The 15108-nt window shown below is 40.5% G+C and overlaps 1 protein-coding gene across 3 annotated transcripts in view; it reads left to right on the top strand.

The window, feature by feature from the left end:
• The window catches only part of LOC119483980 (E3 ubiquitin-protein ligase Midline-1-like), a 60560-nt gene that overhangs the window by 9798 nt on the left and 35654 nt on the right, over positions 1–15108 (top strand). The window contains exon 1 of one of the 3 annotated variants that reach the window (XM_037762515.1): positions 11513–11781. The exons of the other annotated variants lie outside the window; for them this stretch is intronic. The gene's annotated coding sequence lies outside the window, so the exon portion shown is untranslated. Of the gene's footprint in view, positions 1–11512; positions 11782–15108 lie in introns of those variants that run through there. 3 annotated transcript variants of the gene reach the window in all.

The raw sequence follows: 15108 nt of genomic DNA, 5'->3' as shown, positions 1-15108 counted from the left end.
ATTATCAATGCACTTTTTGTGGCCGCAGTAGGAATCCGTGTCCCGGCTGGAGCAGTTTTCAGGCTCGGCTGATTGAATCATTGGCACCGGGTTGGAGAGATTCCTCCCGAAAGGTCACAAGTGCTGCTAGATATGTGGTGGAACTTCCAGTCTGCCTATTAGGTTATTTCATGGCCTTGTAAATTACGGCATTAAAAGGTTGAGACTGTGATTCAGGAGAAAGATTTGTTGACTCAACACCCAAACAAACGCACCCCTCCCGTCAGTGCTCCCTTAGAGCATTAGCAGGTGCCAGATTTCCACTGCCTTTCTCTTTATGCATCCATTACTCTTGAAGTGAAGATAACGTTGTCGGTACCGGTTTCAGGCTCGATAATGAATAGTACAGGCTGTTCTCATACACTGTTTGTAGCTATACCTATAAAAAGTAATGCACTGTTATTTGTATATATCCCACGAAATCAATGCATATTTCATCCACGTAACCATGAAGTATAAAGAGCGACAAACACAGCGTCGGGAGTAGGTCGGGGTGAACGGTTGGGGGTAAAAACAGCAGACTTTTGCCCAGGAGACTGGCTGGAACCAGCATTGATTTATTTTTTAACTTCCGTACTTAAGTTATAGTTATTTTAACCCAAACCACGATCTTTTCCTAACCCTAACAAAGTAGTTTTGGTGCCTAAACCTAACCAAGTTGTTTCCTGCGAAGACGTAAGTTTATTTTGAAAATACTGTATGCATGTAACGAGCAGAAATTGAGACGTGTTGCTGGATATTCGTAGGAAAAGCACGAAAAATGAGGAATAACTTTTCGTAAAATATCATACAAACCAAATCAAACAAACCGCCTATTATACTATTTGTAGAATTAGATTCCAGTTGTGGCTGCATAGGATTGTTGGATGTAATCATTTCCAAAATGCACATGTTTTTATCTAACAGAATATGCTGCTTCAATCCATATTTGTTGGCGTTTAGCCTTTCAAAAACATTGGATACAGCCATAAAGGCTCGGTCTGAGCCTCTTTGTTTGTTTCCCATTCCCAGAGCCATGGCTGTGTATAAACCCCGGATTATTTTTTCAGCACACACACAGAACGGACAGCTAGCGGACTGATAAGTGTTTTTGATTAGATGATTTGACTCCACATTTCACTGATCTTTTATTCCAGTTGAGGGTAAAGCACTTCATATGTTCAATATTAGGACTGTGATTATACTGAAAGGCGATGCCTGTTCGCCAGCCAATGAGGTTTGCCGTCCTTTGTGAACGGAGCTTGAGCTGACCTCCATTTAAAGTCGTACGAGGAGTTATATAACTTCCAGGGACAAGTGAGGTGATTGGGTACGGAATACAAGCGGAGCATTGTGAAGAGGTATGTCCATGCACTAATTGGATGGTTTCACATTGGACATAATTAGGATTTTAGTTTGAATATGACTGCACTTCACAGGGGAATATGAGAATATTCCTTTCTGCCATGAACTCCACATATATATTTAAATTAGATTTGCTTTTACCCTGGGCTCAAAGGAGGACAAGTGAAGAGAACTTTCTATGCCTCATCACACCCTTATTTCACTCAATGCAACAAGGCAGCTATACTGCACTTTACTGTGTGAGAATTTTAATAGATAATGTAGTGACGCCTGAAATAGCACATTAGCTTGAAGACAAACTCAGCCGTGTGTGTGCCAGTGACCGCCTGAGAGCCGGTTGATGCTGCCCACGCGGTGCATGATATCCAGCGACTTATTTAATGCAATTGTCTCATGATAAAGCCTCAAGTCTTGATACTGATTGATTGGGATTCATAATGATATAGCAAGTCAAATAATCTCACCACTTTTGCACATTTTTGAAATTAGCATTAATTAGAAAATGTGATTTTATGAGTCGGTAACATCCTGAATGATTCATTAAGACGGTCTCAATTTGACGCTTCAGTGCACGTCGCAATCTGGTCACGGATTTCCCATCTTTGTTGACCTTGTTACAGAGTTTTAGCATTGGTTGGAAGTCACACAGACTTTATAGATGTTTAGCCTCTTTGTTGGGTCATTTTGTGTCTCTTTGCGGTTGTTTTGTTTCACTTTGTAATTGTTTTGGCCATTTTGTTGTTTGTTTTGCTCCTTTTTGTAGTTGTTTTGTAACTCTTTTGTGTCTCTTTGTAGTTGTTTTGTGTCTCTGTAGTCATTGTGTGTCTCTTTTTAGTAAGTTTCTGTCTTTTTGTAGTTGTTTTGTGTCTCATGTAGTCATTTTGAGTCTTTGCAGTTGTTTTGTTTCACTTTGTAATTTCTTTTCGTTGTTATTTTTTGTTTGTGGTCGATTTTGCTCCTTTTTGGAGTCATTTTGTGTGTCTTTGTAGTCGTTTAGTGTCTCTTTCTAGTTGTTTTGTGTCTCTTTATGTACATTTTGAGTCTGTTTGTAGTCGTTTTGTGTCTCTTTGTAGTAATTTTGTGTCCCTGTAGTCATTCTGTGTCTCGTTGTAGTCATTTTGTGTCTCTTTATAGTCATTTTGTGTCTCTTTGTAGTCATTTTGTGTCCCTGTAGTCATTTTTTGTCTCGTTGCAATCATTTTGTATCTCTTTGTAGTCATTTTGAGTTTATTTTTATTTGTTTTGGTCTCTTTGTGGTCTTTTTGTTTCTCTGTAGTCATTTTGAGTCTCTGTTTATTTGTTTTGGCCTCTTTGTGGTCTTTTTGTGTCTCTTTGTAATCATTTTTGTTTCTTTGTCATTTTGGTTGGAGCCTTTATAAACTGTAGACTGGCAGGGTTGGGTATCATTTGACATTTACTGCTGATACTATACTTTAGTATTGGCACCCAAACTAAAATGATACTTGCAATACGATGTTACTTTGAGGAATAAAACATGTTTTTCTGCAACCGCTTGTTATCATGTGACTAATGTTGACACCTCAGCCAGTTCCATTCACTGATCAAGACCGTGAGATGCAGTTGAAATGAAAATGATCCTACCTTTTTTCCCCCAGTCAATTTAATAACAAAATATAATTTCATCACTAGCTCTCTTTACTGTTTTTAAAATTACTTGTATGCCAACGCAGGCATGTATTTCCTTACTGATTTTGAGTCTGTTCTCTTTGGGACTAGGTAGTGTTGTCATGGTGTGCCAGCTGGTGTTGGTATGGGTTGAGGGCGAGCAGCGAGGACGTGACAGTTTGAGGACACATTGGGTTCCGCTGACAGCTAATGATGATGCTGCCTGACACCCACACATACACGTGTGTTTATCTGTGTGTGTGTTAAGCCATCTTTGTGTATGTGTTCTTGTTTATTAGTGTGTGCATGCATTGACATGTGTGTGCCATTTATGTGTATTTGCATTAGCCTCGGTGATGTTGCAGCGGATTTCTTTGGTGTGACAGAGAATGACCTTGAGCCGTTGTTGCTGGTGAAAGTGTCAGACTCAGGCAAAGGATCTGTCTGCATGCATAATGTAGAAAATCACGACTGGAATGCTCTCAACTCTATCTGAAATCTGACAAAGAGTGCCCTTTCCTTCTCTCTTTATCATCCTGAAAGATGTCGTTTTTTTAATCGCCTCCACTTTGATGTCGAAAAGGAGCCAGCAAGGTAAAGATATTCACAGCTACTGTTGATTCAGAGTTTATTATTATAACTCACTCTGACTCCTCATGTTCCTTGTCACATATTCACAAACAGCAGTGAATCAAAATATTTCCGTTGACCGGCTGACCTGTTTCATTCTCTGACTCACAATGACATTTGAAGTAATGCGCGCCATGTCTGTTTGTTTTGAGGGAATCGTATGGTCTGTACTCTCCTGAAGCACCGGAGGGAATGTTTGCCAGGTTTGACTGACAGCTCACATACTCAGATGGACATGATTGCACACACAGATTCCTTGTTTCGAGTCTGTTTATTCACCTAATAAATGTGTGATTGTCAGTGATAATGAATGGTCTCTTTGGTGCTTGCAACTAGTCACAGCAACGTATGCTCATACAACGGCACATATGATATCTAACAAAAAGTTATTACTCATTTTTCATGCCTTTTCCTATGAATGTCCAGCAACATGTGATGCACGTGCCTCAGTCTTTTCAAAATAAACTTCACAGGAAACAATTTAGTTAGGTTTAGAAAAGATTGTAGTTTGGATTAAAATAACAATGTTTGAAATACTTGGTTAGGTTTAGGCAACAAAACTACTTAGGTTTAGGAAAAGACTGTGGCTTGGGATAAAATAACTATGGAAGTGACGTTACTTAAATACGGAAGTTATGTGACAGAAACTGCGTGGCTAGGTTTAGGAAAAGCTTGTGGTTTGGATTAAAATAACTAAGCTTAAAATACTTAGTTAGGTTTAGGCAACAAAACTACTTAAGGTACTAAAAGATTGTGGCTTGAGTTAAAATAACTCTGGAAGTGGCGTAACTTAAAGATGGAAGTTACGGGACAAAAACTACTTAGTTAGGTGTAGGAAAAGATTGTGGTTTGGCTTAAAATAACTACGGAGTTGACGCTACTTAAGTACGGCAGTTACATGACAAATAAATAAACGTTGACTTCTGGTTTCACACGTGGTATGAACACCGGTCTCCTGGGCGAAGGTTCGCTGTTTTTTGACCCGCCCTTCCACCCAAACCTCCTCATTACGCGGCTTTATACTTCCTCATTCACAATTATGTGGATTCATACAAATTGATGTGCGATATATATGAATTACAGTGCATTACTTTCTGTAGCTATGAGCGGTGTATGAGAACAACCTGCTCTCAGTGGGCATATTGATCATATAAAGGGGTCAGTTCACCCAAACTACATGAAAATAAAGTTACTCCTAGTTATACCTATAGCCATCCAGATTGTTTCACTTTTCTTCAACCTTTTCCCATCTTGATTTTCGACTATAGTACATACCAAAAATATCTATTTCAGAGGAAATAGTGCCTCTACATTTATCACCAAGACTTCTTTATCTGCTGCTCTCCCCACCCGTCTCCCTCCATATCTCTTAATCTGTCCGTCTTGCTCCCCCCTCCCCCACTCTCTTAAAATCTGTTTTCGGGAGCCTTTCTATGTATTAGTTTCTCTCTGATTAAATCAGTTTATTCACTGAGATCACTTGACAGAGACAGGTAGCTCACAGTCTGTACCCAACAAAACACAAAATTCCCCCCTTAATCCCAAACTGGGCTTCAAAAGAAGCTGCTGCACCTCTGCTCGGCTCGGCTGGTACCGGCTGTACATCTTCCCCTCGCTGATTGAAGCCAGCGCTTTACTGCCCGCATGTGAACTCACTTAGAAGGCCAGAGGTCAGTTTGAGGGGAAATGTGTTTGGCATTTTCCAAAGGGGGCCTTACCAATATGCTTTTAAAAAGGTCACAAACACTTTTTTTTTTTCGGGCCGAAGTGAGACACGACCGCGGAATATCTCCGAGCTTCCCATGAGTCATGCAGTATGAATGCAAATCCAAAGTACTGTCCAAGATACTGATCAGGGGAGGTTTTAAGACGTTGTATATCTCAGTCATAAAGATGCCTCTGGAAGATAATATGCTGATGTGTCTATTTGGATTAATTTGACCTGGGAGGAGACCCATTTAAAAGAGAGTGTTGTGGTCACGTGTCCATCTGCACATATGTGTAAAATCCTGCAAATCCCAGACTACCCACAGCGTCGGTGCCCTTTGCAGAGGTCTCGGTCGTAACCCCGTCGTGCTTTATCCCCGTAATGGGCTCACCCCGAGAGACGGAGACCGACTCCGCCGCATTCCGCTCATTCCTGGTTGTTAAAAATAAGCCCTCTCTAAACTAAGTGGAGGCCAGCTTTCCTAAATTCAGAGTTGTCTTCGGAAAGATTGGAAATGAAAGGCAAGAGTTTTTTTTTTTCCTTCATTTCGCAAAAAAAAAATGAAGCAGCTAATGTGAAGCAATGAACAATAAAAAGCAAGTGATGATTTTACTTTCCATAGCAGAGCTTTTATGACTTTCATCTCCTCTTTGCTTGATTTCTCTGGTGCCATTAAAAGTAACAGAACAAACCTCGTTAAAGCCGTGACAAAGCATGCCACTAAAAGAACTCACAGGATAGTTTCTTCAGAGCAAAACGAAACCGCGGCCTTGATGAAGACCGAGAGTTAACACAAAACATCAATTTCACCATCTCTGCTTGCACAATGTCATTTGGAGTGCAATGGAAATATCACCAGGGGCGAGATGGGAACATATAGTTCAAGGTGAAAAACTCGACTTTGCGTTTTGAAAAAAGCTTCAGCTACTGTGTCTGCCCAGAGATTGAATGAATGAAGATGCCTTGTATGCGTGTGCTTTAATTCTGAAGAGTGCTGTTGGATAACCTCCAAAGGGGAAAATAACCGAAGCCCTCCTAATGGAAGGGCTGTGCAGTATCTCCATCTACAATGTGGCATCAATGAAGTAATAGAATTTGAGCCTGGGACTCTCTCCCTGCAGGTAAAACTTTGATTAAAAAACTAAATTACTTTTTAAGGTGGGATATGAAGCACAACACACTGCAACTTTGATTGTGTTTTGTCCATTTGCGTGCGTTCTATTAGATGCAGTGCTACCATACTTGTTGCATTAAAACAATGACTTTAGGCACCAACATTAGAGCGTGTTGGATAATGGAACAGGGTCTCCTCCCACATTTTTCTGACATGGGAATTGGAGGGGCTGCATTCAACAATTTCTGTAACTTTCTGAAACTGAGGATCCAATTTACAACCAAGGTTGGCGATTGGCAAGTTGAGTGGAGGTGAGAAAGTAAGCAGGGTTATAACCATAGATTGTATATACAGTAAGAAGTCGGCGACGTCACCCATTAGTTTGTGGACTACGGTTTTGAAGCCTCGAGTTCGGCATTTTGGCCGTCGTCATGTTGGTTTTTGTCCGTTGCCATCTTGGTTTTTGGAGTCAGAAGTGACACGAGAGGGTGGAGCTACAACAGAACACCGGTTAAGATACTCTTGGTGACCAAAATGTTACAATTAACTTTCATAAACCAGAAACACACTGTGAAAGGGTGAAGGTCCTGAGACAAAAATACAGAAAACTCCCAGACCGGACAACACCGTGGTAGCGACCTGTCAATCACAAGGTAGCCACGCCCTAAAGCATCCCCTGCTTTATGGTCTATTTGACTCTATATGGGACCATAATTTACTAAATGAACATCATGCTGTATTGAAGAAGACTTGAAACTAGAGATTGAGACCATAAACTCATGTTTACAATGTTTACTGAGGTAATAAATCAAGTAAGAAGTAGGCCCATTTTCTCATAGACTTATATACAATCAGACTTATTTTGCAACCAGAGGACTCGCCCCCTGCTGGCCATTAAAAATAATGCAAGTTTCAGGCACTTCCGCTTTGGCTTCACTTGTCAGACCTGTAGGTTGCCCTCTGGTTATAAGTTCTCTCATAAGTGTGCACCAGTATCCCAATCAAATTATTGTATCCTGCCATCTCAATGACGGACAGCTTTTCATGCCAAATTATGAGCGTGGCCATTCGGAGCAGGCACATGTGGCTGGACGATGCAATTTTTGGACTCATATTCATTCTTAGTATGATTTGAAAAAGAGAAATATATTTTGTGAGTGCCTGTATTTTCCTTCTTGCAGTGGAGAGGGTCTTGGGGGACTAGTATGAGTGTTCAGAAAGTTAGTGGTCCTGCTCTTGCCAGGAACTGACCCGAGATGGAAACACTTTCCTTGTCCTTTTCCAGAAGAACATTCTTTAGCGGCAGCCTCACCTCGACTGATCCCACTCCAGCCGCCAGGAACACACAGCGCCACAATCCCCACCGCAGCACACACATTCACATACTGTGCCTGGACACACAATACCACACACAGGGTACTAACCATCCAGGAGTATTTAGGTATATCATAACGTATCTCCACGATCTTTGGATTAAACTTCAGGGAGGATTTTTGTATCACTGAATTCACTAACCGACATCCATCTGAGATCTTTGAGCCAAAGTGGTGAAAGCTCATTTTAATCTGACTTTACAGGAACTCCAAAACACTTCAAAAAATGTAAATGTCTGTCGGAGTTTAGCATTTCAAAAGTGCATTCAGTTTTGGACACGCTTTCTGGAAGTTATCAGACCCAAACAAACAATGCCAGTTGATGCATAAAACTTAATTTTGGGCCAAAATGACATTTTTGGCTCTATGATCCTGCAGTCCAGGATACAGGATACAATTAAACCCATAGCCCTTTGCGAAGTAAGAACCATCTCCTACGCTGTCTAACTTCCCTAGGGCAAAATGTTAGGGATTATTTGGGATCTAGCAACAAGCTTTCACGTCACGTAAAGATCTCAATAATGGTTAGGGCTGATGATTCTTTCTTTTTTGTTTTCATGCCGCTTTCTGTTATTCTGTCAGACTAAGAGCATCCACAGTGAATCACACTGGGAGGTATAGTTTCCGACGAGACAGCTGATGCCTGCTGTAGATTTCTGATCAAAGATTGCGGCTATGGCGGGGCCGCGTGCTTTGTGTGGGAGGGTAAATGACTGACTAGAGATTAATTTAAGCTGCTTTCCTTGTGGGACGCATTAAAAAAAGGGGGGTTGTATTTAGGAGTAGCGGCCAAAACAGCTGAAGTTTCAAGGTAGGGGGGGGAGAGACAGCAGAGAGACATTAAATATTATGAAGGTTGCTGAGGACGTGTCATGGATGCAAAAGTGGAGACAGATGAAAGTTGTAGTAAATGCACAAATAGTGGCCCTGAAAGAGGCTTATAACAGAAACATTTGTGATGTGTTCCCGTTTTAAATTGCTGTTCATGGAAACCCAACTCTTCCTCTATGTTTACCTGTTGTATTGATACATTCAGGAACATTTCAGCAGAGCTAACTCCATCAGTACAACTACATAGTCAAGTCATAGGCTACTGACCACACCTCTGCTTTGAGTTTTCACTCACTAATGAATTGCAATTGTTTTTTTGTCCAATTGGTGTTTATGATAGTAGAGATTCCCATTGCAGTCAGATATATTTGAGTTTATAGGAAAATCTGAGTTTCTAAATTAATTGCAACGATGTTGCCGTTAATATGTTATACAAGTCGGAAACTCATAAGTACGATAACTCGGACATGACAGCACTCTGTTTTTGTAATTAATCGAGTTAGCGCAATATTCTAAATCAAACATGTAATTACATTCTTAATTAGGTTTCGAGGGAAACGTATTGTCTCCCGGATTATGGTTGCAGTTTTAAAACAGTTATAAACATGTGGTTAATGCTGTAAATTAAAGAAAACAAAACAATAAAAAAACAGACAAAAAACAATTTAGTGAAAAAACATAATGGTTTGCCTTAAAATGACTACGGAATTAAAACAAACCAAACCGCAACAAATCTAATTTGTTAAGCAGGACTACGAAATTGAAAAAAAACAAAAAACAAACGCAACAAAACTACCTTGTAAAGTATGACTACGAAATTGAAACAAAAAGAAAACAAAAAACGCAACAAAACTACTAGGGTTAGGCAACAGAACTACTTGGTTAGGTTAATAAAAAACATCATGATTTGGCTTATAATGACTACGGTTGTTATTAACCTTCGGACGTAATTAAAATAATTGAACGTTGACTTTTAGTGTCACATGGGACATGAACAGCGGTCTCCTGGGCAAAAGTCTGTTGTTTGTAGACCCATCCACCCCGACCTCCTCCCTATATGGATTACTGCAGACTATGATTACCAACGTATCTGTGATACATCAAAAATAAATGTAATCACAATGCTGTTTTGTTGTCTGGGAACATAATTTTTAGGCGACAGAGCTGCTTAAATGCTGGTGTGAACACTTTTTACAAGTCGGAAATATCTCCAATATGACGCAACATATGCTACTGTCATAGATGTTTCAAATTAAAAACCCTCCAGCAGCTAAAAGGGCACAATGCCTCCCTTTCTCTGTAGGCTTTTAATGTGAAACATCTGCAATAAGAACAAAAAAAACAACAAATTATCAGAATTAGTGTTTGTATTGATTGAGTTAGTGCATTATGCTAAACTAACCATGCAAGGCATTATTAGTGCAGGTAATTTCAACCCCTCAATGTCTTTTTTCCCCAGCAGCTTTTTAAAGTTGTCATCACATAAGCATTCTGTTCACCAGCCTCTCGTCCAACGGAATTGTCCCACACTCAGCCCTGAAAATGGATGTCATGGTTCATATGTGGGTAATGAATACTGAGCAGAGCGATTACAAACTGCAAACAGCGTGCAAGAGCGACGGCGTGCAACCGCGGGGCGAAGTTCAACAAAAAGAGATTGCATCAAAACAGGAACTACATGCTTGAATTTGTACCTATACTACCATACTATTTAGTACGCCAGAAAGATTTAATATGTCCCAATACATTGTATTTCTAACAACGTCAACAAACACAAGCTTTCAGAATATTTCCACTTCCTAGGTCGTGAATAGTTCATATTTATTATTTTCATGAGCACGGTTAACACAACCCCATTTGAAGGAACGATGAGAAACGGAGAGAGAAATTAAAATTAAAAATTAAAAAATTAAATATAAAAATTATGTTGCAGTGTACGTATTATTTTTGTTATTTTCATACTTTTAAAGTCACCAGAATGCAGGAATCGTCTTTGAAACTAAAATGTATCTGGGGGACGACCCCCAGGGACACCGCTTAGGTTATGAAATCCTCCCTATTTTTAAGGTCTCTAGGTTGGCAAGTATGGCTGCAGTATGTACTAAAAGATTTGAAATGTGGCCATCCATTCTCCAATTGAAGTGAATGAGTGACCAAGCAAAATACTTTAAGGGCGGAAGTGTAATGGGACTGCACTTTTGGGGGACTGGCGGGACTTCATTTGTTCAACACACAACTTTGCAATTAATTGAATACTAGAATTGAGAATGAACGGTAGCTAGTCTTGTTGTGGTAGTCTGTGTTACCGGTGTTACACGGTGGTTGGGCATACATGATTGCATTACGTATCCAGCTTTTTTTTACAGAAATAAAACCAATTTAGTTCATTTTCGCGTATCAGTGCCGTGTTATCAATACATAGTCGGACGACGGACACTAATAATGAAAGTGAAAGTATCTCGGTAACACTGGTGTTGTCACAAGTTTATTAACCGGTGGAAAGATTCCCTCACCGTCACATTCTTAACGGTCACATTCTTAACGGTCACATTCAGTAAGGTCCTTTTACTCAAAGCAAACTTGGCTTTGGACTCATGCATGTGTGCATACTGTGCAGATGCATGCAAGCGAGCATATAAGCAAGGACAAGTAGCACACATGCAGAAATGCCTGCATGACGCATCCGACTGCTAACTTGCACACAGCCGGCCCAGACTCCACCCCCAGTGGTTCGGTGATTGGCCTACTTAGAGGCAGGGCAGCCCACTGGCAGATTTGAATAGAGGGAAACAGAGTGGGGAGGGATGGACGGAGAGGAGGAGGAGGGGAGATAGAGAGAGGGGGGCGGTGCACTAGTTTGCTCTGTCTCTCTCTCTCTCTCTCTCTCTCTGTGCAGGGTCAGGATGGAAAGGCTTACACAGGCAGGGGGGGGGGGAAGCATGTCATGAGAGGTGATGACACAGCCACGGAGACATATCCACATCCTCGCTGACTCCCAAGTTCGCCGCTGCTGCTTCCAACAGAGGAGAAGAGAGAGCCAAAGATAGCCTCTCCCATACCTCTCCTCTCTTTTTTCACTTTTGTTTGTGGACGATGGGATTTTAATCATGTGGAAGGTAATGTCTCGGACTGTTTGATGGGGGCCTGTTTCTTGTGGGAGTTGTTGTGTTCCTCTTAGTTTACTTAGTCCCCTGGGGGATTCCCGCATGCTTTTTTCAGCCCTCCATCTCGGCTCTGATTGTATCCTCAGTGGAAGTGAGGAGCGTTTGGAGTGCCAGCACTGCTGGAATGATAATGATAGAGCAGCGGCTTTCGGGACGCAGCCAATGAGTGCAGGGGAGCCATCTGTATCATGAAACTTCTGCTGAATTCACCTTTAGTCTGTTTTTACCTTTAAGTTCTGAGCAACTTTTAGCTTCACAAAAACTTTAATTTTGTGTTTTATTCTCTAAAAAATGTGCGATCAGCTTAGAGAAATACAGAATTTAGCTTATAAGAGAGGCTGGATGTGATGGATTTTGTGGAATCTGGATGTGAGGTTTCACAGGTATTGAGTGTGACACTTTTGGATATTGACAAAAAAACACATTCAATTGTGCACGTGCGTGTGTGCGTGTGTGAGTGTGTGAGTGTGGGTGGGGTTGCATGTGAGAGTCTGCTTTTGTGTGACCCAATTCCAAAGAGCCGTTGTGTTTTGGTGGTCGCTTGAAGCCCAAGATATATAAAGACAGGAGGCAGTAGTGCCTTGAGGGATGCTTAAAATGTGTGTGTACTTGAGTGCTGTGTGAGTGTGTGTGTGTGTGTGTGTGTGTGTGTGAATATACTTTGAAAAAAGGTCCCGAATGGTCTTTTTTGCACTTAAGAGGGAAGAAGTCTGACAGTGTTGATTTAACAGCAAGACGGGAGGGGACACATTTAGCTGGATATGTCTAAATGTTATGTATGCTACCTCCTGTGTGCAGAGGCATGTACAGTACGGTATCTGTGCATGTGCGCGTGCACGCTGTCTCGAAGCATGTGTGTGACAGCTGGCCGCCACGGGCTCGGAGCTACTACTGATCCTTCTCACCTGCTATACGGGGTCACAGGGATCGAGGAAATCCAGGTTGAGCGTTTGACCTGCGAGACAATGGGGAACTCAAGGAAGGGGAAGCTGCTGCGCTGTAGCTGCAGTTGGTTTGTGGTGCTGTAGTAATGAAAGTTTCACTGAAGCATGTGCCACTTTTGTGGCAGCGTTCTTTGATGTTAATCCTAAAAATGCAACATTTTTTTGGACTTGAAATCTGTAACTGTGTGGATCATATATTGTTTAGTGTTTCGTTCTAAAAAAAACTGTTTAATTCATCAATAAAAAAGTTTATATAAGTTGGCAGTTTGCCATATTAGAGTCAGAATTAGATTCATTTCGCCAACATACAAGGAATTTGACTTTGGTTTTTATGCAGCTCTCTCACAGTACTTACGCAGAATAGAAATAACAGAATAAATAACAAAACTAAAAATAAAATATCTATATACAAGTCAAGTGTTCAGGAGTTGTAATAAATACAAATAGTGCAAAGAAATAATACTGTATGGATATACATGGACTGGATGATTATGTATGGTATGTACATGTGGAGTATTTACTGTATACACTGAATAGGATTTATATTACAGTAATGTAATGTGTACATAAAGTGACAAATGATATGTAGAAATTACAGAAAAGAATGTGCATTAAAGACTTAATTATGATGTAAAAATGTACAAAAATGTGCATAAAACTAAATTATAATCTAAAATGTGCAAAAATGTGAATTAAAGACTGTAAATTAAAATCTAAAAATGTGTAAAAATGTGCATTAAACTAAATTATAATCTAAAAATGTGCAAAAATGTGCATGCAAAACTGTGAATCAAACTTAAAAATGTGCATAAAACTAAATTATAATCTAAAAATATGCAAAAAATGTACATGCAAGACTGTAAATCCAATTTAAAAATGTGCATAAGACTTAATTGTAATCTAAAAATGTTCAAAAATGAGCATTAAAGACTGTAATAATTATAATATATAAGAGTATCAGTGGATATTTAGTGTTACAGAGTTATTGACAGTTATTGACTGATTAAGTGTTCATCAGAGTGATGACCTGAAACTGTCCTTGTGTCTTGTCTATCCCACATTTGCTTTGACAAATAGAGACAAGGAAGTAGAAAAAAGCTTTGTCTGATGTTTGGTTTCGTCGTCACGATACCGACCGACATGGCAACAATAGTATTGTTGCTGTTTCTTTTCCTGTTTCCACCTCCGACACGTTGCAGTGGCATTGTCAGCCTGGGCGGGCTTCAGAAAAAGCATCTCAGATGTTTTTGTTTTTTTTCCCCCAACCTGATGATTGACTGTGGGAACCCGTGTAGACAAATATAGCGAAGGCGGGTATTGTCATTTTCCTTTCCTGCGCGGGGGCGCATCACTCAGTTTGTTTTGGTGGGAGGGAAAGGTGCACTCTTGTTGCTTGAGTCACACTTTATTGGCTGCTGATAGCATTAGCCACCTACGCTGCACCCTGACATATCCCGTTATCTCACCGGCGTGTAGCTTACATGATACAATAGGGGAGGTATAACTCATGAGACTCTTATCTCTTCCTAATTGGTTAATTTGGTCTTCAAAGCGTCAGCAGTCTCCCACTTCAGACGCTGGAGGGGCAAACTGCTAATTGCTATCTAAACACCCTTCAAAAAAAAAAAGGACAAAGACAGACTTTTTTTTTTCACTCCTCCTCCCCCTGTTTCCACTCCAGTTCAGTTCATTTTATTCACCCCAGTGCGTTCTTTTAATCGCCAGCCGAATAAGATGAGAGTGCAACGTTGCCATGGAAACTTGGGACAATGAGACTTGGCAGCTTGTGTAGTCCTGTGGAGAGGATAAGTGGTTCCTCAAACTTTGTCAGGAAGAGCCTCTACAGCGGGGCCGCTTTACAATTTTCCAAGTGTGGTGACTTAAATGTTTTATCATTTCATCCATTTTTCACCGCATGCTAATTTTAGAGATAAAGGTAGTAAAGCACCAGAGTTTGCTAAATGCATGCACTCGTTTCTGGTATGATAAATAGTTTTTGTGCTAAGAAGTTGCCTCATATTTCCCATAACTTTCTTGCAGAACTCACTTGTTGTTCTGCAAAACCAAAGCATCCTTTGAAATCTTTGATCAAAACATGCCCTTTCTGCAGTTTAATCCTTTAGAAGCAAAATAATCATGGATTCTTTGAGAGCGCCGCCTGATAAACGACCTTTCACAGGTGTCAGACGTGCCTCCGTTTTAGTTATTTTCTCACCAGATTGTGCAGTTTGAAGATAACGTCGCGGCCATTTGATATGCATCCAGGGGTTTGGGGTTAATCGGCTGCAGACCGGCAGATGTTTAAAAAAAAAAGTCAGATCACATCGTGTTTTTT

The sequence above is a fragment of the Sebastes umbrosus genome, chromosome 24 (assembly GCF_015220745.1).
Source record: "Sebastes umbrosus isolate fSebUmb1 chromosome 24, fSebUmb1.pri, whole genome shotgun sequence".
Lineage (NCBI taxonomy): Eukaryota > Metazoa > Chordata > Actinopteri > Perciformes > Sebastidae > Sebastes > Sebastes umbrosus.
Note: the sequence above shows the minus strand (reverse complement) of the source record. Positions and strands in the feature narration are given on the sequence as shown.